The 25,180-nt window shown below is 40.7% G+C and overlaps 2 long non-coding RNA genes and 2 pseudogenes across 2 annotated transcripts; 2 read left to right on the forward strand and 2 right to left on the reverse strand.

The window, feature by feature from the left end:
* The first annotated feature begins 9,479 nt into the window (after positions 1-9,479).
* LOC126615421 (uncharacterized) lies at positions 9,480-18,096 on the forward strand. Its single transcript, XR_007620806.1, has 3 exons — positions 9,480-9,832; positions 16,233-16,281; positions 17,466-18,096. It is a non-coding gene; the product is annotated as an uncharacterized LOC126615421 (long non-coding RNA).
* Positions 10,786-11,746, forward strand: LOC126615413 (uncharacterized; annotated as a pseudogene).
* A 561-nt stretch (positions 18,097-18,657) lies between the features above and the next one.
* Positions 18,658-20,035, reverse strand: LOC126615422 (uncharacterized). The gene is made up of 2 exons (XR_007620807.1): positions 19,551-20,035; positions 18,658-19,357 (listed from the first exon to the last, which is right to left on the reverse strand). It is a non-coding gene; the product is annotated as an uncharacterized LOC126615422 (long non-coding RNA).
* Positions 20,036-21,479: 1,444 nt separating this feature from the next.
* On the reverse strand, positions 21,480-23,350 carry LOC126615411 (UDP-glycosyltransferase 76E2-like; annotated as a pseudogene).
* Between the last annotated feature and the right edge of the window lie 1,830 nt (positions 23,351-25,180).

Here is a 25,180-nt window from a genome sequence, read left to right on the forward strand (position 1 = left end):
TTTTAAAACACGAAATTATGAAAATGCCCTTCGAGGTAAAAACATTGACTTTTGTTGACTGCATTGTCAGGTCACGTAAGATTCATTTCCTTAGCGTATCCTTATAGTACTCGTCGTTACGAATTCGTGAACACAAAAATGAATGTAATTTGGAGTTATAACGAAGAAGTTATAAACAAACAAATACAAGGGCAAAATGGTCATTTGACTAGTATTTAGAAGGCTCCAGATTTGCTGAAGCAATGTGATGGAGCCACGTGTGTGGCTGTGATAGAAAGAAGAAAAGAGAAAATGAGAGAAATGAGAGAATAAGATGCCCAATTGGGAAAGAGGGGAAAAATAGGGAACCAAGGAGAAAATAAATAAAGGAAGGAAGGAAGAGGGAAGAAAAGCACCAGATTATACTTGACCTAACGACCCAACCCGATTTAACTGAACTCTCGTGAGTTTTATGACGATTTTCCGTCAATTTTTCGACGAGTTTCTTCGAGCTACCACCTGGAAAAGCGTTTCTGACATTTCCTCTCTAATTTCTATAAAAAAAAACCCGCCAATTTGGCCCTAATTCATGACGATCGAAGCGGACGGCTTCGAGGACACCAAGGCAGCGATCCTCCACTCCAACAACCTTCACCGTCGATGACTACCACTAAAAGACTTTTCTTGAGGCCAGGAACAAACCCCAAACCATTTTGGGGGCAGCGGATTGACGGAATAGATGAATCAAAGCTCACATTTTTTATGGTTTTTCGGCTGATCAAGGTGGTTTTCAAGTATTTCCCGGCCGAATTGGACTTTGGCTTAGGTATGAAAGTTCTTCCCCTCGATGAGCTCTACATTTCTGTAAAATTTGGTAATTTTTGGAGTTGGTCAGAAAATTGGGTTTCCGTTACTGGAAATCGCAGCGTGCGCCGGTGCGTGGCTTTCCGGACAGCCTTTTCGTGACAGCTCGTGCGGTGGTGCGTTAGGGGGAACCGAGGTCCCTCCTCAAGTTTCTCGACGTGCTGAATCCAAATCCGCTTTCCTTTTTCCAAATTCCATCGTTTTAGTAGAGTTTACTAAATGGTCTCTAATTGTGCTTAGGTGCATCGGTGGGCAGTGGCTCCATCCTTGCTAGTGTGAGCAGCTCGTAGGCAATGGAAAATCAGCAAGTGGACCCCTTCTTAACTTGTATGGTTTTATAAAATATAAGGCTTGCATTTAGAAAAAGTATGATTTCATGATTTTACGTTTTATGCATTATTTATGATTCATGTTACGGTTTCCGAATATGAGATGAATTATGGGATTTTCATACATGGAATTCTATGGATTTACGAATGTCAATTATCATGTTTTCATGAGATGAGGCTTTGTGTTTTAGAGCTCCGAATTTGATATGAGTTTTGAGGTATGTTTTTGGTGCTTATCTAGTGGGTTATCATACAACACATCCACTCAACATGGGTATGTATGACACGCCCGACCCTGATATTCTCCAAACACCAGGGTAGGCATGTGCAAGGCGACACCTGAAGGTGACCAAGCCATATTATGATGCATGAGAACTAGAAATAATTAACCGACATAACTAAAACTTGTAAATTTAATTATAATGAATATGCATTTATGGAAAGTGTTCAAAGCATACAACTAATCCGAGACAATAAAAATGAATAATATAAAATTGAATGAACAAAAGGACGGGTTCTACACCGAGAGGACTCGAAGATGCTGATGCGGGAGTGCCTTGATGTCGGGATTGTACGCCTCGATTCTAAGTCCTGAGGGGGCGCAAATCAAAACATGAGTGGACCAAGTTGGTATAGATAGTACTAAAACAGTTATTCATTAACGTACTAACCCCCAAAGTTTATGAAAACTCAATAGTATAATATGTAATAGGTTTTCCAAAAACCCTAGCATGCCATAAAACCTTCGTAAAACATATATCATATATAGCGTGGTAAGTAGTGGTACCAGTATTGCCCAAAGGCATATAAAACTCTTCATTCATCTGAAGGCATATAGAACACTTCATTTAGAATACTTCCTTCAGAATACTTCCTTTAGAACACTCCATTTAGAACACTTCATTCACCCGAAGGCATATAGAACTCTTCCGACCGAAACCATATAAATATCTTCCACCCGTAGGAGCTACACACACCCGACCGAAGCCAATATAAATATCATTCGCCCGTAGGCCCTACACACGTCCGGCCAAAGCCAATATAAATATCATTTGCCTGTAGGCTCTACACACGCTTGGCCGAAGCCAATATATAAGTATCATCACCCGTAGGCAGAATAGTGAACACAAGATAAGCACAAAAATCATTAGACATAATATTTCCAAACATAAGTACATATATCTCAACGGAGTTCAGTAGCCCAAACATCATATCTCAAAACATCTTCATAGTATATAGTCATCCATCATATATACTACAAAGAACGTAAAAACCGATAAAGTATGGTATTCCAAAATATTCTCAGTAAAGCATGATATCTCATAAATTGTAAATCTAGTTTACTCAATAATGTTTCATAAAACGTAGCCATTAAATCATGCTTTTCATGTATGCATTTCTAATAACAAAATATGCATTTTAGAAATGGTTCACTCACTTTACACCATTGGTGAAGAGTTGTGCAAACAAGAGAGGACGGAAATGCCATAAACAATTGCACCTAAGCACATAAAGGTACCAATTAATACATCTCTATCATAACGATTGAATTTTGAGAAACGGATTCAAGACATCGAAAAACATAAGGAGGACCTCGGGTACCCCCACGTGCCGTCACAAGGTGACGGCTCTGACAGCCACGAGCCGTTGTACACATCGCCAAACGCCGAGATGGATCGCGGGAAAAGTTGTCGTCGCCATCGCTAGCGCCGCCATGGACAGCGGAGCACAGTGACTTAAACGGAGGTGCGTGTGCTTCACGCGCCAGTACAAGCCCGCCATCACGCGTGCCACACGCAGGCCCACGTGCGGACCCACGCGCGACCTGGAGTCCATGATCCGACTAGGTTTGGGCCGGATCTGGTTCCTGGGTTGGGCTTGGTTACTGGGCTGGGTTCAGTGGGTTTTGGGCCTAAACAGTTTCTGGGCTTGGGTTCCTTGGGCCGAATGCCCAAGCTTGCATAACCTAAAGGCCTGGTTTCTTTTGGGGTTTTGGGCTTAAGGAAATGGGTCGGGCTTAGCTGTTTTGGGCTTGTAACCTGACTCAAGGGATTGGACCAAGGGACCTGGGTTTATGGGTTTAGGTCAGTTCCAATTAGGTTTGGGCCGCAAGGTTGGCCTAGGTTCAATGCGTTTGTTCTGGGTTTGGGCCTAAGACTTAACTTGGATTTTGGGCTTGGCCGAGTGGGCTGAACTCAAGATTTGGCGGGGTAGCTTGGCCCAATGATTGGGCCGGGTTAGTGTTTCCGTGTCGGGCCAGGTCCGTTTCCAGGCCAAGTCGACCGGTTTCGAGGAGGGAGAAAGCTAGTGTTTTCCAGGCTCCGTTCAACCCTAAAATGTGATTAACACCTATCATGGAAATACCAAATTGAAGCCCAAGGAACAAAGAAGACAATTGTACCTATTTCAAGACTTGTGGTGCTGAAGTTGATTAAAAAATGACCTGGAAGCCACAAGTATTTTTCAGAATCTAGGAAAGTCTCCCCGAGTAGTTTTCTGCGTCCAATGGCTACCAAAACAACTCAAAAACATCCCAAACTCACATATAAATACTAACCAAGAGGTTTTAGGAGCTTACCTATGTCGAGGATGAAAGAAACTCGCCGGAGTTTAACGAGAAAGGGAATGAACAGTGGTCTTCGCCACTGTGGTGCACTACGGACTTGTCTTGGGTTTGAGGTTTTGCCTAGAAGGATTCTAGGGTGGTAGTGGTTTATGGTGACACCATCGTTGTGATCGTTCTGGGGTCTCTGTGGCTCGGAAAGGGGAGGTTAGTGAAGAGAGAGACTTGTGAGAGAGGGAGATGAGAGAGGTTCGAGAGTGTGTACATAGGGAAAGAAAAGAGAAATGAGAGGAAAGAAAATGATTGGGCCGGTGGACAAAATCAAAGGGTGGGCCCCCTTGGGCACACCAATTAAGGCCATAAAATAATATTTCAAACAAATATCCCACAACCAAAATGAAATTACAACATTGCCCTTTCATTCCATAAATTTCGGGATGGGTCGTTACAATCTACCCCCATTACGAAATTTGAAATAATGTACTATACATAAATACTCAAAAATAGGAAGGAGAATATATGCATAAGGAAGAAATCAAGTCAAAGTGGTTGCATCAAAGATAATATGCCACACTGTTGCGAACGGGTTTTCAAATCCTCTTTCATGCCTCAAAGCTCTTACCTTCTTCCCCCATCAGTGTAAAAGTAGAAACATACCTTATAAAGATATAAAGTCGAAACTATATAATAACATATGGTAAAAAATGTCATATCCCGCCCCGGGGTCTACCATATCCCGGGCCCACTTCACCACCGTAGCATAATATTGTTCGCTTTAGGCCCCGACTACACCCTCATGGTTTTGTTTTTGGGAACTCACACGAGAACTTCCTAATGGGTCACCCATCATGGGATTGCTCTCGCGCACTACTCGCTTAACTTTGGAGTTCCGATTAACTCCAAAGCCAGTGTGCTCCTAAAAAGCCTCGTGCTAGGTAGAGATGAGAATATACATATAAGGCTTACAGGATCCACTCCCTTGGGCGATGTGGGATGTTACAATCCACTCCCCTTAGGGGCTCGACATCCTCATCGGCACACTTCCAGCCAGGGATTGGCTCTCATACCAAATTGTCACATCCCAGCCTGGGTCATCACCATATCCCGGGCTCGACTCCACTGTAGCATGATATTGTCCGCTTTGGGCCTTGACTACGCCCTTACGGTTTTGTTTCTAGAAACTCACACGAAAACTTCCGAGTGGGTCACCCATCTTGGGAATGCTTTCGCCCGAACTTGCTTAACTTCGGAGTTCCGATGGCACCCGAAGCCAGTGAGCTCCCAAAAGGCCTCATGCTAGGTAGGGATGAGAATATACATATAAGGATCACTCCCCTGGGCGATGTGGGATCTTACAATCCACCCCCCTTAGGGGTCTGACGTCCTCATCAGTACACTTTCGGCCAGGGATTGGCTCTGATACCAAATTGTCATATCTCGACCCGGGGTCCACCACATCTCGAGCCCGTTCCACCACCGTAGCACGATATTGTCTGCTTTGGGCCCTGACCACGCCCTCACGGTTTTGTTTCTGGGAACTCACACGAGAACTTCCCAATGGATCACCCATAATGGGATTGCTCTCGTGCGCTACTCGCTTAACTTTGGAGTTCCGATGAACTCCAAAGCCAGTGAGCTCCCAAAAGGCCTCGTGTTAGGTAGAGATGAGAATATACATATAAGGCTTACAAGATCCACTCCCCTGGGCGATGTGGGATGTTACAAAAAACATGTACGTATAATACGATAACGTCAAAATATATATATGTATTAACATAGTGGTTGAAAACTCGTACTGGAATCAAAACCGAAAATGGAAGTGGGTCTTACCCAAGCATTCATAACGTCACGTACTCCAAGAACAGATGTGTCTTTGGATCAAGCCCCAACAATTACTAAACAGTAACAACTATCGTAGTCTGGTCTACTTGTTGACTTGCTTAACGAACCCAACGAATATGTCATTGATATTACAGTCGGCTGCCCGAGATATCGATAACACTTTGTAGCGTCAATAAGCAAGTAGTAATTTCCTAAGGGTGTAAACATACCAATTTGTCCAATCCCAAGTCAACAACAACACAAACACATAGTTTCTCAAATCATAAAATCAAACATCTGAAACCAATTCGCAAAACTCTATTGTCTAACCAGTGCTGCTAATAGAATCTAACATACCAAGTATCAAATAGTACCATCCACAAACTAAAAATAAAACTATTGTCGCAACTACTCCAAGAGATCGGTAAAAAATCTAATCATTCCGAAACCATAAACCAAATGAACGCAACATGTCTTTCAAGATCTAGATATTTCGTTCAAGATTGTCCAACAGTCTGCAAATAAAAATGTGATATAGGATAATAATTTAGTACTCAAGGTCTTTACGCAAACTTCACAAAACTCATAAGTGGAACGAGAATCACGATGAGGTACAAAAGTGACGATACACCGAGATCCAGAACAATGTAATTCACAACGTCTAAGCAAGTTGATTCATTGAGAAATTTCTCTTGGATTTAGCGAATAGCTATGCCGAGAAGGCTAAGTGAACACCCACAAATTTAAGAGTCAAAACAAGTCCAACAAAGCTAGGAAAGAAGATAATTAGAGTGAATGCGTAGCTTTGATGGAAGGATACGTGTAAGTACCTAACTCGATTATGTGGTGGTAAGTCGAGATGGTTGAGTATGGACTCGACTCGGTGGTAGTCTAAAGTAATCTGATTGACGGGAACTCAAATTTTTTTTCCCTATTCCAAAATTTCACAACTACTTGTTACAACGATAACTCAAGGATATTCACACACCAGTGGTAATGATTCACTCGATAAGATGTTAATGGGTGATTGAATGACTGGTGGTTTCGGATAAAACTTTCGAATCTAAATGGTTCTCCTGAATAGTCTCTCTACTATAGAAAAGATACGAAGTGAAATGATATGAAGTGTCATAGGGTAAACACGAACTCAAAGTTAACTACAATGCTTTCTAGGATTTAGAGGTGAATCTGGGATTACGATTGCAACCGATGTAAATTGAGACGTCAGTATAAAGAAATCTAGAGTGAAGAATTTTTCCAAACGATTGAAGTATAGTTCTCGCAAACTGGTAGGTAGTACGACGAGTGAGTTGATCAACAAATCCAAAACATCATCATAGTCTCCACGTGTACAAGATGGTTTGTACCAAAAATCTATGGTGACATTCATCTATTCCCATTCGCATCCTTAATGGGTCCCCAACAACCCAAGAAGGACAATCTTGGGAATTTCTGATTAAGAGCATCATTTACGGCAGTTGCCTGACCATGATGGTACTCAAAGTTGCAATCAACTCATCGATGAGTTCCATCCACTTCATTTGTCTCTGACTCAACTATTTATGTGTACAAACACACTACAACTTCTTTGGTAAAAAAGGATGTACCATTTCTCGCTGTAGAGAAAACATCACCAGATTTTATAGCAAGGAAGGTCATTATCAGTTCTAGGTCAAGGATAAAATGGTTCACATCATGCAATTCCAATCGTCAACACGCGTGACTCGATACTTAGTTGTCAAAAAATTCGTTCATCGTCAGCATTGCAACAAGATTGACTGGTTGCTTAGCTTAAAAAGCTCAAAGAATAGTTAAAAACTGCTAATAGGATTTGACATGGCCAAAGACATTTCGTATTTCTCAACACCATGTGAGGATTTTTAATTTCCAACGGTCGTAACCCCTTTTCAGAAATTGATAAGAATAACGTCTACGACCAAAGAATCTCCCAAGAAAAGTATCTACACTAAAATACAAACAACGCTTGAAGAATTTGACGTACAGCTGACTATCGATGTTTAATGAACTTGACCTCATGGTTGGAGTAAGCAAGAAGGTTATCGATATAATAGTCGCTGAGAATTGTTCTAAAGATCCACATGAATTTCCTTAGTGGGAACAAGTCAGAGGACATTGATTCAATCCCACTAACTAACACTTACTAGACTTTGCAACGTCTAAAGCTTACTCGCCAAACTCCAACACGCACTTCGAATGTCTCGAACAATTTCCATATAAATATGATTCCACCTGCCACTCTTAGGGAACGCATGTCGCAGAGTGACATCACTGATTCAGATCTTCCCAATTTCAAACCACTTAGATTTTTCCGTTTCACTACACTCTTGTGTAGATACGACTCTGCCCGCCATTCCTAAGGAACGCATATTGCAGAGTGGCATTGCGATCTCTGATCTTCAACTGAGATTTCTAATTCACGTCACTTCAATGTAAAAACCGACTCTGCCCGCAATTCCTAGGGAATGCATGTTGCAGAGTATCGGTCCGATGTCGAAAGTCATCCAACAATTTGACATGTCATCGATGAGGCACAATCCCGACACGAAATTTCTTATTCTCCAATAGGATGTGACTATTCACTTAGAATGAAGGTTGCACAGCCATGCTAAATGACAACAAATCCGGAAGTTATGAAATCCAAATGATGTCATGATCAACACACTACTACCGTAAAAGAAGATCTTAAGTATGCTCTGAACAAACCACGCTCTGATACCAAATTGACACGCCTAACCCTGATATTCTCCAAACATCAGGGTAGGCAAGTGCTAGAAGACACCTAAAGGTGGCGAAGCCATATTATGATGCATGAGAACTAGAAACAATTAACCGACATAACTAAAACTTGCAAATTTAATTATAATGAATATGCATTTGTGGAATGTGTTCAGAGCATACAACTAATCCGAGACACTAAAAATGAATAATATAAAATTGAATGAACAAAAGGATGGGTCCTATACCGAGAGGACTCGAAGATGCCGATGCGGGAGTGCCTTGATGTCGGGATTGTACGCCTCAATTCTAAGTCCTGAGGAGGCTTAAAACAAAACATGAGTGGACCAAGTTGTTATAGATAATACTAAAACAGTTATTCATTAACGTACTAACCTCCAAAGTTTATGAAGACTCAATAGTATAATATGTAATAGGTTTTTCGACCCATAAAACCTTCGTAAAACAAATATCATAGTGTGCTAAGTAGTGGTATCAGTATCACCTGAATATAGAACTCTTCATTCGCCCTAAGGTATATAGAACACATCATTTAGAACACTTCATTTAGAACACTTAATTTGTGATATCCCGTCCCCAGAATTTCACTATTCATTACGTATCTCGTAATTTAAATTCGTATTTCACGTTTACTTTATCTTTATTAGTTAATTTTAATTCCGTAAAGTTTGGGAATTAAATCGAATAGTTATCGGGTTTGAATTTTTGCAATTAATCTTTAAAATTTGTTGACCTTTCGAGCACAATTAATGTTTTCGAATAGATTTCAAAACCATGAACGCATAGGTGAAAGCCGTTTGCGAATCGAGATTATAACGGAAGAGTTATGGGTGTTCAGATTCGTGTTTTATTTTAAGTGAATTCTAACCTTGTGGGAGGGATGACTAATTAGACTAAAGGCAAGGAAGCCATGTGAGTGGCTGGGAAGAAAAAAAAAAGAAAAAAAAAAAGCTGCCTAATGGCAGTGGGGAGAAAGAAAAAGAAAAGGGAGGTGCAGAGGGAAGAGGGAGGGCATTGGCTATCCAATCAGAGAAAAAGGGATGGACCAATCAAGAGAGGAATGAATGAGAGAAAGGAGAGGGGAGGAAATAGAGGGGATCCAACTAAAAACCCAGCAAAATCGGGCCACCATGACCCGTAGCCTGATCGGTGAGAATGATGTTTGCCGATGCCTTTTACGACATTTTCTCCAACAAATTGAAGCCACACATCACCTAGAATTACCCTAGCATCCTTTACCCCTCCAATTTCATCAAAAATCCTAGTTAATTGGGCCTTAATTCGTGATGAACTCCCCGACGGGCTCTTGAGGTGCATGGCGGTGATTTGCCATTCCCGAAGCCAACTCCATCAATTACCACCACCAATAGGCTCCCCTCAACCTTAGGAACAAAGCCCAAGCAGTGGTGGAGGCGTCGGAGCGAGCATGGAGATCAAATCGAAGCATACCCAATTCTAGGGTTCCGGCGGTTCGTGGGCGATTTCAGTTGTTTCCCAGACGAATTGGACTTTGGCCCAGGTATGAAATTTGCTCCCCTCATTGAGTTCTACTTGGCTGTAAAATTTGGTATTTTTGGAAATAGTTGATTTTTCCGACGAGTCAAGGTGGTCGGCCGCCGCATGTGGCGGCGCATGGGCCGAGACCCCACCTACCCTTTCTAGACTAATTTGGATACCTTGATTCCATATGTGATTTCTGATTGACGAAATTTCGTCGTATGACTAGAATTTTGATAGAGATCGCCACTTGGTCATTCTATGAATCGACGATCCGACCGTTGGATTGTCACCAAACTTTAATACATAATAGTACGTAATATTTAAGGACAATATGAACTTATGGATTGGGAATCCAATGTATGGATCTTCCTGAATTGGATTCGTACGTTTGTAAAAATCAAACGTTGACCGCCACTTGAATTTGCGATGAGCGGAGATCCAACCGTTGGATCGTTCCGAAATTTTAGAATATTGTTCTAGAAGATAAATGAGACCCTTAGGAAGTTACAGATTTGACATCCATGGGCGAATGTTTCAGATTGACTTGTATAGGGTTGTGGATTCCACCGTTGACAGAGATTTGACTATATGTTACGAATTGATCTTAAATATTAAAATTAGTATTACTAGAGGCTATGTATGGCTTAGTGGGCCTATATTGGCGAGTGAGTTATTCCATATAGTATATACATCGGTTTACTTGCATGGGATGTCATATTGTGTTATATATGTGTTTATTTATCGGGTAAATTACATTTTACCACCTTAGGTTTGAGATCTATTTCAACCTCATACAACATCTTCAAAATATTTCACTTTCATACCTCAAGTACTATTTTATTTCAATATAATACATCCGTTACATTTTCCATCCATTGTTCCATTAAGAGCTGACGTGACTGCCACATTTATGCCATGTGGCTACATCATTTGTGCCACATGGCTAAAAATTAAATTTTTATGCATTTAAAAAAATGCCCAGAACCTCATCCCTTCCCCTTCCCCTTCCCCGCAACCCCCCACCTCTCTCTTCGACAATCTCCAGCTTTTCGTCTTCAGCCTCCGCCTTCTTCCAATACCATCAGGACCACCACTACTATAATCAGCAGATCCACAACCACCACCACCACCACCACTAATCAGCGTCTGTCCGGCCTTCTCCTCTCCATCTCAGTCTGTCCGGTTCTCCATCGACCATCACTCGATCTCTCCCAACCATCATTCGAACTGATCCATCTTCATTTTAAAGATAACCCGACCAATTTTGATGCTGAAAAAGACCTGTATGTGCTCGCCGACATCGCATCTGGGATCGTTTCGCTGCAGCCTCCATAAAAACCAGGGAGAGAGTTAAAACATCGGATTTTTCCCATCGAACAAGTTGAATATGCGTAAATTCACTAATTCACTATGATGAAATCATTGGTTCAAATCAGTGGAGTCGAAGGCGAGTGGGTGAAACGAGCCTTGACCGCCCTGATTCGGCCTTGTGCTCACCAGCAGCGACAGAGAGCTGGGTTTCAATTGAACTTCCATGGCGACCCGCTCTACTCGAAAATCGTCAAAGTGGTGGATGTGGTTCGGAGAACTCGGGGAGAAATCAGACCTCGGGGAACCAACTGGACTGCGGCGGCAGGTTTGGGCTGGGCCTTCTAGGCCAAGGAGTGGTGGCAGGAGGTAAGGTAGAAGGAGAGAAGGAAGAGAGTGATTGCCCAGATCATTTTTTCAATTTTTTTTTTTGCTGAGTTGGCATGACGTGGCAGATGGATATCCACGTGTGCAAGTTTTGGAGGGAGTGGGCTGACATGTAATGGGGTCTACTACTGCCACATTAGCTCTTAACTGACTAATTGATGGAAAATGTAACGGATGTATTATATTGAAATAAAATAGTAGATAAGGTATGAAGGTGAAATTTTTTGAAGATATTGTATGAGGTTGTAATAGACCTCAAACATGAGGTGGTAAACTGTAATTTACCCTTATTTATCTTCTTGACAATACGAAAGATATGTATGTTAACTGTTATGACATTGTGAGCCTAAAATCCTATTAGAAGTGTTATGTAGAACATATAGGCTTAAGTGACATAGTAGTTAGTGGTCATGAGAAGTTGATAGTTCAGGTTCCTACGTTGTAAATCATAGGGATTGAGGTAGGGGTAGATTGTGAGTTGAATTGATTACACCAGGTAGCAGTGGTACTTGGATGGTCCTGCTTGGTATATCCGCGATAGGGGACCATACGTATTCTAGGGGTGATCATACTTGGTATATCCGTGATGGGTGATCACCGCCTGCACGGTTAGACTATGCTTATGGTCCTGCTTGGTTTATCTACAATGGGGGACCATACGCATTCTAGGGGTGATCATGCTTAGTATATCCGCGATGGGTGATCATCGCCTGCATGGTTAGACTATGCTTATGGTCCTGCTTGGTTTATCCGCAATAGGGGACCATACACATTCTAGAGGTGATCATGCTTGGTTTACCCATGATAGGTGATCACTACCTAGAGTTAGGACGTGGTCCTGCTTGGTATATCCACGATAGGGGACCACACGTTAGACTATGCCTATGGTTCTGCTTGGTTTATCCGTAATAATGGACCATACGCATTATAGGAATGATCATGCTTGGTATATCCGATAGGTGATCACTACCTAGAGATATAGGGTACAATCATGCTTTGTATATCCGCGATAGGGGATTGTTAGGAGTGATCATGCTTGGTATATCAGCGATGGGTGATCACTGCCAGCACGTTTAGATTATGCTTATGGTGGGGGGCCATATGCATACTAGGGATGATGATGATTAGTTGTACTTGGTACATTTCGATAGGTGATCCTATTTTGGTTGGATTTTGTTGAGTGGTCCGAAATCTCTACTCTTGCTCATTTCCATAAGTTAGACTAGAACCCTGGATTTGAGTGAATGTGAATTACCCACAACAGACCTTGTGAATATAAATTAGAATTATCAGGTTATTACTTGGAATCCAGGTAGGGAATTATGTAGAATTCCTTTATTAAATTTTATGCACGGTTATGTGATCTATTTGATTAATTAACGTAATTAAATGTTAATATCGTGTCTCCTTGATTCATGGAATGGGTTACTTGAGGTGATTGTGGAAGATGTTGAATATGATTATTATTAATATGATTAGATCAGTGATCAATATGACTAGAGGACTCTACTATGTTTTGTTAATTCTTTGATATATTACATGCTATGAATTGCGATTTTATGTTGAAACATAATGATTTATATGATGGATGAAATAGAAACCTTGATTGTCATATGGGTTTGTTATGTAGCTTGAATCAAATAATTCATGTTTGTCAAGTCTAAATGTTTGATTGAGGAATGCTATGCCTTTCGGCTTGAACGAACTGTGATATATGTCGAGTTGTAGCGAATGACGAACTAAGAATGACTTGATCCTTGTTTAGGGTACGTAGGCAATCTAACGAGGTTAGATGCAGCCATAAAGTATACAAAAAAATTACTATGTGATTTGATTCTCGAGTTATGCTTTGCCATACCCCGGAGGCAGGGTAAGTTAAAGATACGGGTATTTGGAGACGTTACATGTCGATCTTTGATGAACGTTGGAATCGGGGTGTGACATCATTTAGAACACTTCCTTCAGAACACTTCATTTAGAACACTTCATCCGGAACACTTCATTCACTCGAAGGTATATAGAACTCTTCCGACAGAAACCATATAAATATCTTTCGCCTGTAGGACCTACACACGCCTGTCCAAAGCCAATATAAATATCATTCGCCTGTAGGCCCAACACACGCCCGGTCGAAGCCAATATATAAATAACATCGCTCATAGGCAGAAGAGTGATCACTAGATAAGCACAAAAATCATTGAACATAATATTTCTAAACATAAGTACATATATCTCAACGGAGCTCAGTAGCTCAAACATCATATCTCAAAACATCTTAATAGTATATAGTCATCCATCATATATACTACAAAGAATGTAAAAATCGATAAAGTATGGTATTCCAAAGTATTTTCAGTAAAGCATGATATCTCATAAATTGTATTTCTAGTTTACTCAATAACATTTCATAAAATCTAGCCATTAAATCATGTTTTTCATGTATGCATTTCTAATAAAAAAAATATGCATTTTAGAAGAGGTCCACTCACCTTACACCGTTGGCGAAGAAAACAAGAGAGGACGAAAATGCCATAAACAATTGCACCTGAGTACATAAAGGTACCAATTAATACATCTCTATCATAACAATTGAATTTCGGGAAACAGACGTCATAAACGGATTTAGGACGTCGAAAAACATAAAGAGGGACCTTGGGTACCTCCACACTACTGCGCATGTGCCCTCACGCACTGCCTAGATGGGTCATTGGAAAAGTCGTTGTCACAGCCGCTGCCGCCGCCCTGGACAGCGGAGCACAGTGTCTTTGGCTGAGGCACATGTGCTCCACACGTCGGCATAGGCCTACCCTTAAGTGCGCCTACGCGCAGACCCATGTGCGGCCTGGAGTCTGGGATTCAACCAGGTTTAAGCCGGATCCAGGTCCTAGGTTGGGCTTGTTTACTGGGCTGGGTTTAGTGGGTTTTGGGCTTAAAGGGCTTTTGGGCTTGGGTTCCTTGGGCTGAAGGCCCAAGCTTGCATGGCCCAAATGCCTGGTTCTTTTTGGGTTTTTGAGCTTAGGGAATGGGCTGGGCTTAGCTGTTTTAAGCTTATAACCCAGCCCAATGGATTAGACCAAATGACTTGGGTTTCTGGGTTTGGGTCAGTTCCAATTAGGTTTGGGTCGAGGGTTTTGGACCGCAAGGTTGGCCTGGGTTCAATGGGTTTGTTCTGGGTTTGGGCCTAAGACTTAACTTGGGTTTTAGGCTTGGCCTAGTGGGCTGGACTCAAGATTGGCTCGGGTAGCTTGACCCAACAATTAGGCCAGGTTAGTGTTTCCGAGTCGGGCCTAGCCCATTTCCAAGCCGAGTCGGCCAGTTTTAATGAGGGAGAAAGCCGGAGTTTGCTCAACCCCAACATGTGACTAACACCTATCATGCAACATACCAAATTGAAGCCCAAGGAACAAGGAAGACAATTGTACCTATTTCAAGACTTGTGGTGGCCGGTGTTGGCTGGAAAGTGGCCTGGAAGCCACGGGTATTTGTCGGAATCTGGGAAAGTCTCCCCAAGTAGTTTTCTGCGTCCAATGGCCACCAAAACAACTCAAAAACGTCCCAAACTCACATATAAATACTATCCAAAAGGTTTCAAGGGATTATCTACATCGAGGATGAAAGAAACTCACCGGAGTTCAACGAGAAAGGGAATAAACAGTGGTCTCCGCCATTGTGGTGCACTACAGACCTGTCCTGGGTTCGAGGTCTTGCCTAGGAGGATCCTAGGGTGGTAGTGGTTTGTGGTGTCGCCGTCGTTGTGGTCTTTCTGGGGTGTCTGTGGCTAAAAAAAAGAGGTGAATGAAGAGAGAGACTTGTGAAAGGGGGAGATGAGAAAGGGGTCCAAGAGTGTGTACACGGGGAAAGAAAAGAGAAAGGAGAGGAAAGAAAAATGATTAGGTCGAGGGACAAAATCAAAGGGTGGGCCCTCTTGGGCACACCAACTAAGGCCATAAAATAATATTTCAAACAAATATCCCACAACCAAAATGAAATTACAACATTGCCCTTTCGTTCCTTAAATTCTGGGACGGGTCATTACAATGTAGACGTCTATGGCCATAGGACATAGTTGAGGATATCTATGTATATATTTCTTCTCTGGCGTAACCCAGAGTCATACAGCTTCACCTTCCGGTGATGGTACCTACCATGTTTCTTCACTAGCAAAACTCATTGTCGTACAACTTCATCTTCGGGTGATGGACAGGTACTGCCTTCGGGCGAATGAAGAGTGAGATATTTATGCCATACCCCCAACTTCACTGGCAAAACCAGTGTCAGACAGCTTCACTAGCCACGGCTAGTGTCGGTGTGTGATGTTATATGTTTCTTCTCTGGCGTAACCCAGAGTCGTACAGTTTCACCTTCAGGTGATGGGGCCTACCATGTTTCTTCACTAATGTAACCCAATGTCGTTTAGTTTCACCTTCAGGTGCTAGACAAATATTACCTTCGGGCGACTATGATATCCCTAAAGAGTACAGTATTGATGAGATTTATGGATTTGCCTTCGGACGGCGATAGCAGCATTATTGAGCATTGTTTTACACGTACATGTTTTACGAATGTTTTCATGGCTTGTAGAGTTTTCAAAAAACTACTATGTAGTATTATTTATGTATGTTTTCAAAACAGGAGGTTAGTATGTTCATAAAGAAAATGGTTTCTTATTATTAGTATTATTATAAACTTTGGTCCACTCACATTTCTGTTTTGTGCCCTCTCAGGAGTTAGAATTGAGGCATTCGATCCCAACGTCAAACCATTTCCGCATAGGTATCTTCGAGCCCTTTAGGTGTAGAACCCACTTTCTTGGTAATCCCATTTATTTCATAATGATTCTTTTGCATTATTCTTGATTAGTTGTATGCTCTAAATACAGTTCTGCATTAGTATATTTCTTTTTAATCACATACTTTAATTTGCACGCATGTAAAAGTGGTTTCATCACCCTCGGGTGTCAGCCAACACGTGTCTATCCTGGTATTTGAGAATATCGGGATCGGGGCGTGTCAATTAAGTTGTCAAAAATTTTAAGCCTTAGGATCAAAACTAATACAATCTTATGGCTAGTATGCATTTGGTTCTCATGGGTCCTCAAAATCAAAACCTTAGAAGAGCATGACTCTTGTGAATAAAGACTAGATGCATATTAGCCACAAGATTGTATTAGTTTAGATTCAAAGACATAAAAACTTTTGACAACTTAATAAAGCAAAACAAAAAATTGACAAGTGATTATTTTCATTTTTCACTTTCATTGTGAATTGGCAAAATTGATCTAAAAAATTTGGATGTTGCACAAATCATAATCAAACGTAATAAAATTGTGAATAATTTTAATGTAAGGACTAGAGTCATGCTCTCCTAAGGTTTGGTTTTAAGGACTTGTGAGGACCAAATGCATTAAGCCACAAGATTGTATTCGTTTAGATCCAAAAGTTTAAAATTTTTGACAACTTAATTAATAAAGTAAAAAGTTACACTATGTTTGGATGAGGAAAATAAACTTAGAATTTGTATAAAAGTCAGAATTTATAAATTGACATGCACCAATTCCTTTGTTTGGATTCATAAACATAGAAATTTAGAATTTCCGCGTGGAAAAAAACTTGGAATTTGGGACCTCCAATTCCCAAGTTTAAATTCCATGTAAATAGGTGTCATTTCCCAATTTCTATGATTGAAAGTTTAAAAATAATAAATTACATATTCAATTCCATATTCTTTTAGGTTAATCAAACAAGAAAATTCACAAATTCTAGAAAATAAAATCTCGTCATTTCAATTACCGTCATTTTAAAATTCCTTAGTAATTTTAAATTTCTTCATCCAAACATAATGTAAATTATTTTTCTAATGGTTCATGAATTTTAAGTTCGTTTTGAATTATTAAACTGTCAAATATTTTAAATTTATGGTTCTAAACTAATACAATCTTATGACAATTATGTATTCAGTCATCACGGGTCCACAAAATAAAGACTCTGGGAAAGTAGGACTGTAAGAACATTTCATGCACCAAATGGTCAATCATCTCGGTCAAATGGAATTCGTGAAAAATCATTTTGAGCTGAAGAAATTGCATGTTGGGCATCACTGAAAGATAGGGTTCTTTCTGTCGTTTATCCACTGCTCATCACAATCAGAGGGGGACCATATTTAACGTCTCCACCATAACTGTACGGAAAGGGAATGGTTGGGGTGGCAGCTTTCAAGTGCTGCAGTACCAGCCACCCAACTCCAAAGGGGTTATTCATGAAGGTTTTTCAATTATATATAACAAGAACATTGGAATTACAGGTTAGTGTCGAGAAGCAATGTACTTGAATGGCTGGCCACTTTCTCGAATCTAGCTAGTGGATGGCCTTAGGCTGCATTATTCAGTTAGTATATTTTGCATGATATATCGTTTTGTATTAGATAACTATAGGGTGTTGCAGTAGAACTGAATTAGATCCTTTTTCGACTTGTAACTTCTCTTTACTGTCAATTCTCTACTGACACGAAAATAGGCGACCCAGCTCAATTTACTTTTGTTGGTTGAAGCGCACTTTGTTTTGTTGAATAATAGAATGTGCTGTTTCATCTGGTCTCTGCTTCTCTGTCTATTGTTCCACCATGAATGGCCATGCCAAGTTACTACTTTTGGCATTTCTTCAATTCCTGGAATTCAAACTTGTATAGTTTCAAATGTAAGGGGGTACCTTCGTTAGACAAGCGACGCCATTGTTCAAGAATCAATTAGAAATGTTTTGGTTATAGGACTCTTCTGGTTTCCCTTAAGTACTAGTCCAATTGCTTCGATACCATTCCGAAGGAGGAGGTTGGACTTTATTCTATCGGAATTCCACTTCCGGGGTAACCTCGTTTTGTGTCGGAGTGTGAAAAGTTTGTGTCTTTGGGTGATTAAATTTATGACATAGGTGCGTGTTCTGTGTTTTCTACTTTTTGTTTCTTAATAAAATTCACTTGTACTATCGAGTTTGTTCAGAATCTTGTAAATTTAGTTCTTTTGTATGATTACAATATGTTCTTAACTTTAGATCAAGCCCACCTTATTTTCAAATCCCGATGTGTCCGGGGTTGTGTTCATCTACTTTGTATCATACAAAATATCATGAATGATGAAGCTATAACTGATTTTGCTGATTTAGTATGGAATTGGATGTTACTCTGTTTATAGTATGAACGATGAAATTTACAAATGTAGGTAAGACTAGTTGATTATACTAGTGTGTTTATTCCTTTGCAGCCAAGTTCAAATTCTCATCCTCGTAAATATGACTAGTGTAATATCTCTTTGTGTCAAAACAAAATATGTTGATCCTTACATATGGTTGGCATATCATTGGGACTGCTTCAGAGATACTCTCAACGGTTGAAATCCAACCGCAATGGCTCTAAAACCGTCCAACTTCCTTGTGTGCCGGGACTTGATTTCAGGGTGCCCATTTCACTGTTGGCCAGACCCCATGCCATTATATAAATCTTGACTGTCCATGAAAGCTATGCTTCCTAGGCTTACATAGCTAACAGAGAGTTTTGTGCTTGTTTATCGAACCATGACATACAGCTCTGGCCATCTTTCAACAAGCTTATAGACAGGGATGGAACAGTTTCGTGCAGAGGACCGATAGGAAACAATGGAATTTGATACTCTTGCTGGAGCCTTGCCAGTGATGATTGTTAGAGGCAGTCCATGCTGTTCCAAATGATAGCTGAAGCCTGAAGATGACCTTGAATCGTGGGCTTTCGCTACTAGTTGCAGCAAGTCGTCCAAACATTTGAAGTTGCTAATGGGTAGATCTTTAAATCTGAGGGGTTGAAGTCCTGGTAAGCATCGTAGAATCTGTACTCCGATAGGTCAAGCATCGGAGATCTTAAGGTTAGTTTAGACATTGGCAAAAATTACGAAAACCAGAGTCATCCATTTCCCGTAAAAGGGTTAAAATGGTAATCAGTTAGTTGATCGATATTATGTATTTACATCTCATAGTTTATGTCAAGACAGAAGTCGAAAAGTTGAGATGTCTGATTGTTACCTTGAATTGGAATGTAACCATGTTTTAGGAGCCTAGGAATTGCTTGGTAAGTCAGCGTGTTTGCGGCACTGCTAGTAATCAATATGATGCTAGGCAACCCTATATGATTAGCCAACTCTTCTGAATCCGAGCCAATGACTCCTGCAGTGGGGCTTTGTAGTGGCGTTAAAGCCTGATATCGCAGCTATAAAGTTGTAGGACGAGGCATTTTGCTCACATAAACCATCGGACATCCTTAAGAAGTCGAAATCAGGGTAGTCCGATGGGTTGAGAAAGTTGAACACGGTAAGAGAGACTGATGTCGAAGCCTTGGAGACCAGTTGAAGCATTGGAGTTATGTGCCCTTGAAACGTACATGGAACCAGTACCAATCTCTGGCTCATACGTTGTTTTTCCATTGCTCTAAAGATTTGTGTAGCTATAAGGGAATACTTCAACTAAGTTGGATCCTCATTCCTTGTAGCTTATAAAGTAGGTTGCATAGAAAAGTCAGTTCTCAGTCCTTTGTATGGATGATTAGGATGCTAATTAAGTTGGAAATTAAGGATATCAACTAAATTTCCTAGAAATTGGACAACCGTCTTACGTTGAAGAAGTGTCCTTATATTAAAATAATATAGAACACCTTAGGGGTATGATTTGGGAAAAACATATTGGGAAGGAAATTCGTTGGTAGACAATTGGCTTTATGAAGTAATCGTAAAATGTAAGGAGTGGTGTTATATCCACTCCTATGTCTTATCTCCCCACTCACCTTATATTTACACCCACCATAAAAAATGAAGAAAAAAAATGCTCTTATTCCCACTCACCATTATTTCCTAAATAACTCTTTCTGTAAAACATAGTTATAATTTAAAAAATAATTATCCTTAAACAAATAACCAAACAACTCCAAATTTCACCACCCCCAACACCCAGCTGCCCTCCTCGGTCGCCAACCATCACAGCACTACCACGTTCCGAAAACCGCTCCAGTGCCCATCACCCAGCAGCCCTCCTCAGTATAACTATTATTATGTGGCAATATATGATTTGTTGGTCTTTAGATCTTTGAAAGTCATTTTATACAAGGATAAAATTATCAATAAAATTATTATTTTAAGTGGATGGAGAGATAAGACATTGGGGTGGACTTAGTAGCACTCAATGTAAATAAACAAACATAGATAAAAGTATAGCCAGTTCAATGCGAGAGAAAATAATGTTAGGGCAATCTTTGATTCCCTTTTAAAAAAAAATTAAAAAAATAAAAAAACCTTCCGTAGAGTAGCCACATTACGATTGGTGGGTGAGGCCAAATGGGAAAAGAGTGTGTTGTGTGTGCGGGCAGATGGTAGAGCTGCCATGCTATGGTTGGTGGGTACGTAAGACCAATGCGGAGAGCACAATTATGTGTGCTGGAAGATGGTCATGTGGTAGGGATGCTCGCAATGAAATTTTTCTCCAAAAGATGGATGGATAATTGTCTATTGTTTTGTATATTCGGTTACACAATACCTTCTGTTGTTGGGTTACTGAACTAAGGCAACTCACATTGTTGTCCTCCTCACAGCCATATGTGATGTTTGGGTACAAATTGTTTGGGTTGTGCATACAGCAAACCTAACTAAATTAAAGCCAAAATCTAGTTGGAGCCTTTTAGTACCCTGTCTCTAACTGAATCAACCACGCCTATTAATTTGGTGGAATGAATCAATGAAACAAGAGCAGAGAAGAGCAACATTTTTTATCTATGATTTGGTGGGGAGATGTTCTGCTCGTCACTGGATGTATACAATTGTGTCAATGACTCTATATAATAAAGTGACGAGGAATATATACAGACACAATGGTGTATACATCTGGCGACAAACAAAAGTTGGTTTGGATTTGGAATCATATCAACATGCTCCATTCCTTAAGTTCTGGATTTGTGTTACCAACTAATGCATAACAATAGGACACTTTATTCAAATTTGAGGTGGACTACAAAGAAATTCTTTCTTGCATCCATCTGCAGGAAACTTTTTTTAAGGTTGTGGTAAAATACATATATTTAAAGTGACATGATAAGTTCTACAAGCTTATTCAAGAATTTGTAGGAAGAACCACCATTCCTTAAAGAAACTTCTATTTTCTCCTTCAAATCCTTGGCCCTAACCCTCATCACCTCCCCATCAGCATCTACCATCAGTTTCCTGACAGCTCTCTCAATCTCTCCTCTCTCTAACTCATTGTCTAAATGTAGCCCTACTTTCCATACTTGGCTAACATACCTTGAATGCACCTTCTGATCGCCAAAAGACGGCAGGCATATCATTGGAATCCCTTCTGACAAACTCTCTAGCGTTGAGTTCCAACCGCAGTGGCTCCAAAACCCTCCTACTGCAAGATGGGACAAAACTTCCCTCTGGGGTGCCCATTTTACAATGTAACCGCGTTCTCCAATAGCTTCTACGAAACCTTGAGGCAATAGCTCAATCCCATCTGAACCACTTACTGAGCCAGGTCTTATCACCCATAAGAAAGGCTGCTTGCTGTTAGCCAATCCCCAAGCCATTTCTGTGAGCTCTTTCTCACTGATGGATGCTACACTTCCCAAGCTTACCTAGATAACCGAGTTGTTAGATTGCTTGTCGAGCCACGCAATGCAGCTGGTGTCCACTTCTAGTAAGCTACTAGAAGCTGCTGCTTCAATCTTGTGTAAAGGACCTATGGAAAACTTTGGAACTGGGCATTGTTGCTGGATCTGTGCTAGTGATGATTGTTCAAGACAATCAGTGGTGTTCCAAACGATTGCTGATGCAGTCCTAACATCGCATACATTAACGACTAGTTCTGAGTACTTTTCGAATGTGTCAAAGTTGGAGGTGGGTAGATCTTTCAACCTGAGGGGATGAAACCCGGGCACCGGACTCAATGACTGAGAGACTGCAAAGCCAATGGTGTTGTGTTCTTAGTTATAAGTAAGAAAAACGAATATCTGGGATAGAATAGCTTTTGCAGAATGATAGACATAGTAACTGTATTCTGATTAGTAAATATATGGCACATATATACCTGGGAATGGGATGTGACCTTTTGAACGAAGTTGTAGGACAGCAGTACGAGCTAGAAAATTTGTAACGCTGGTAGTTCGTAACATGATATTTGGGATGTTTAGATCCTTAGCCACAGCTTCGGTGAAGTACATAAAGTCATCATAGATAACGCAGGTGATTTTGTTCTCGGGTTCCTGTTCCATAACTTGAGTCAAGCGTTGTCGGAAACTCGCTTTGCAGTTGGCATTTATAGCCAGCAGAATGGCTACTAAATTCCCAGATGAGATCTCTTTAGCAGTCAAGCCATCTTGTATTGGAAAGAAGGTAAAATCCGGGTGGTTTGAAGGGTTAGGGGAGTTGAATTGGGTGTGAATAAAAGTGATGGAAAAGCCCTTTGAGTGAAGGAAGGAACCCAGCTGAAGCATTGGACTTATGTGACCTTGTAATGGACATGGGAATAAGACCAACCTGTTACTCTGTGTTTCCTTTTCCATCTCCCTCCTTCCCTCTTTCTCTTCTCTCTTAGAGACACACACACACACACACACACTAAACGTTACAGTAATTGCAATTCTATTTCTTTGATTGCTTCATTGAAACCCTTGGAGCTTTTATAGAGGAGAGTACATAAATTAACCCTGGAAATGGCTCTTAATGCTGTTGTGATTGGCTCATAGTTTGAGTTGGCAACAATTTTGATAGTTTAGCTTTATGTGCTACAGGGAAATGGCTGTAGCAAAGTGTTGTCTTTGTGTTTGTTTGCACGTAAATATGTATGCTTTCTATGCATGAAAAAAGGTCTACTTTATGTTTTCCATTTGCATTCTTCACGTGAAGGTGGCGTGTGGAATGATAAAGTAAAAAGCAAACCTTGCTTTTCCTTTATCATTCCACACGCCACCTTCATTGCTTTTTACTTTATCATTCCACACGCCACCTTCACGTGAAGAATGCAAATGGAAAACATAAAGTAGACCTTTTTTCATGCATAGAAAGCATACATATTTACGTGCAAACAAACACAAAGACAACACTTTGCTACAGCCATTTCCCTGTAGCACATAAAGCTAAACTATCAAAATTGTTGCCAACTCAAACTATGAGCCAATCACAACAATCTCCACCTTGGCGAATACACCATGCAAAAATCCTTGCACCCATCACCAAAGCTCATTGGCCTTACGTATCAGCATACACACCCTGAATCAACCTCGTTGGTCCTGTTCCGATTCAGTCACTGCCAATGCATGTGCAGCTGCTGCAAGCTAAAAATCACCATTTAGCTTCAGACAGGATCTCGACATATCCTCGTCTCCTCCAGCAGGTTTTCCTCCTCTTCATTGTCAACCTGGAAACTTGTCAGGGCACCCATTTCCAGCAACACCCGTCGAGCTAGACAAATATTCCTCACACTTCTCTTCCTTCAGGACCATCTCATCACCTGTGAATCCCATAGCTCCACCTGCTGCAAATCCCTTGCAACACTCGAGACTAAACATCACCAAGAGAAGTGTTGCTTCGAGTACCTAGAGGGCATACTCGAAGTCTTCTGCCACAAAATTGCTACTACTCTGACCAAGATCATCCTTTCTTTTTCTCAAATGACAATTTATCTTTTTATGCCCGAATTCTTTACAGGCGTAGCATTGTAGACCCTTACCTCCGGAACTTGATTTGGACCTACTGTCTCTCTCAAAGCCTCCTTTCATTTTTCTTCCACCATTCCCACCTTGAACAGCTAATGCAGTCTCGTACCCATCATCAACAATGGTCTTCTTCTTTTGAGTATCATAAGACACCAAAGAAGCCTGCACCTGCTCCAAACTTACTGTATCTTTTCCATGCAGTAAGGTTGTCACAAGATTCTCATACGAATCTGGGAGTGAGGTAAGAAGTAAGAGGGTTTTATCTTCTTCCTCAACCTTGACATCAACTTTCCTCAATTGATCTAAGTATCTGTTGAACACATTCATGTGGTCTATGAGATTCCCGCCTTCATCCATCTTTAGCTTGTACAGCTTCCGCTTCAGATGTAACTTGTTGGTCAAACTCTTAGCAATATAGAGTTTTTCCAACTTCTCCCAAAGTGCAGGCGCAGAATCTTCATCCATAACATTATTGATAATGTTATCAGCTATACAGTGTCGAATCGTGCTAACACAACGCGCCTCCAGCTCCTCCCACTGGTCATCTGTCATTTCTTGAGGCTTCCCATCTTTTCCCTTCAAAGCTCTAGCCAAGCCTTGTTGAGTCAAGACATCCTTTACTCTCATCTGCCAGAGAGTAAAACTACCTTTCCCATTAAACTTCTCAACTGAAAATGACATGTTTGTAGTCATCATGGTGAATAAAAAATCTGAACCGTCAATGAACCCAACCCCTTGTACCCTCACAGAATTTTACTAAGAGACTCACTCTCCCCAAGAGTTTCTCACTCTCACTCTATATTTTTCTCTCCTTTGTGTTTTCCGGATGCACACCCACTTTCTTCACAATCGGCAAGCTCACTCCATTTTGTGTATGAAAAATGCCTTCACTTATAGACATGCACCATCAATTATGTCAACCACCAAAAAACAAAGTTTATGGGGTCATGTTTCCAAAGTC

This window comes from Malus sylvestris, chromosome 3 (genome assembly GCF_916048215.2).
Source record: "Malus sylvestris chromosome 3, drMalSylv7.2, whole genome shotgun sequence".
Lineage (NCBI taxonomy): Eukaryota > Viridiplantae > Streptophyta > Magnoliopsida > Rosales > Rosaceae > Malus > Malus sylvestris.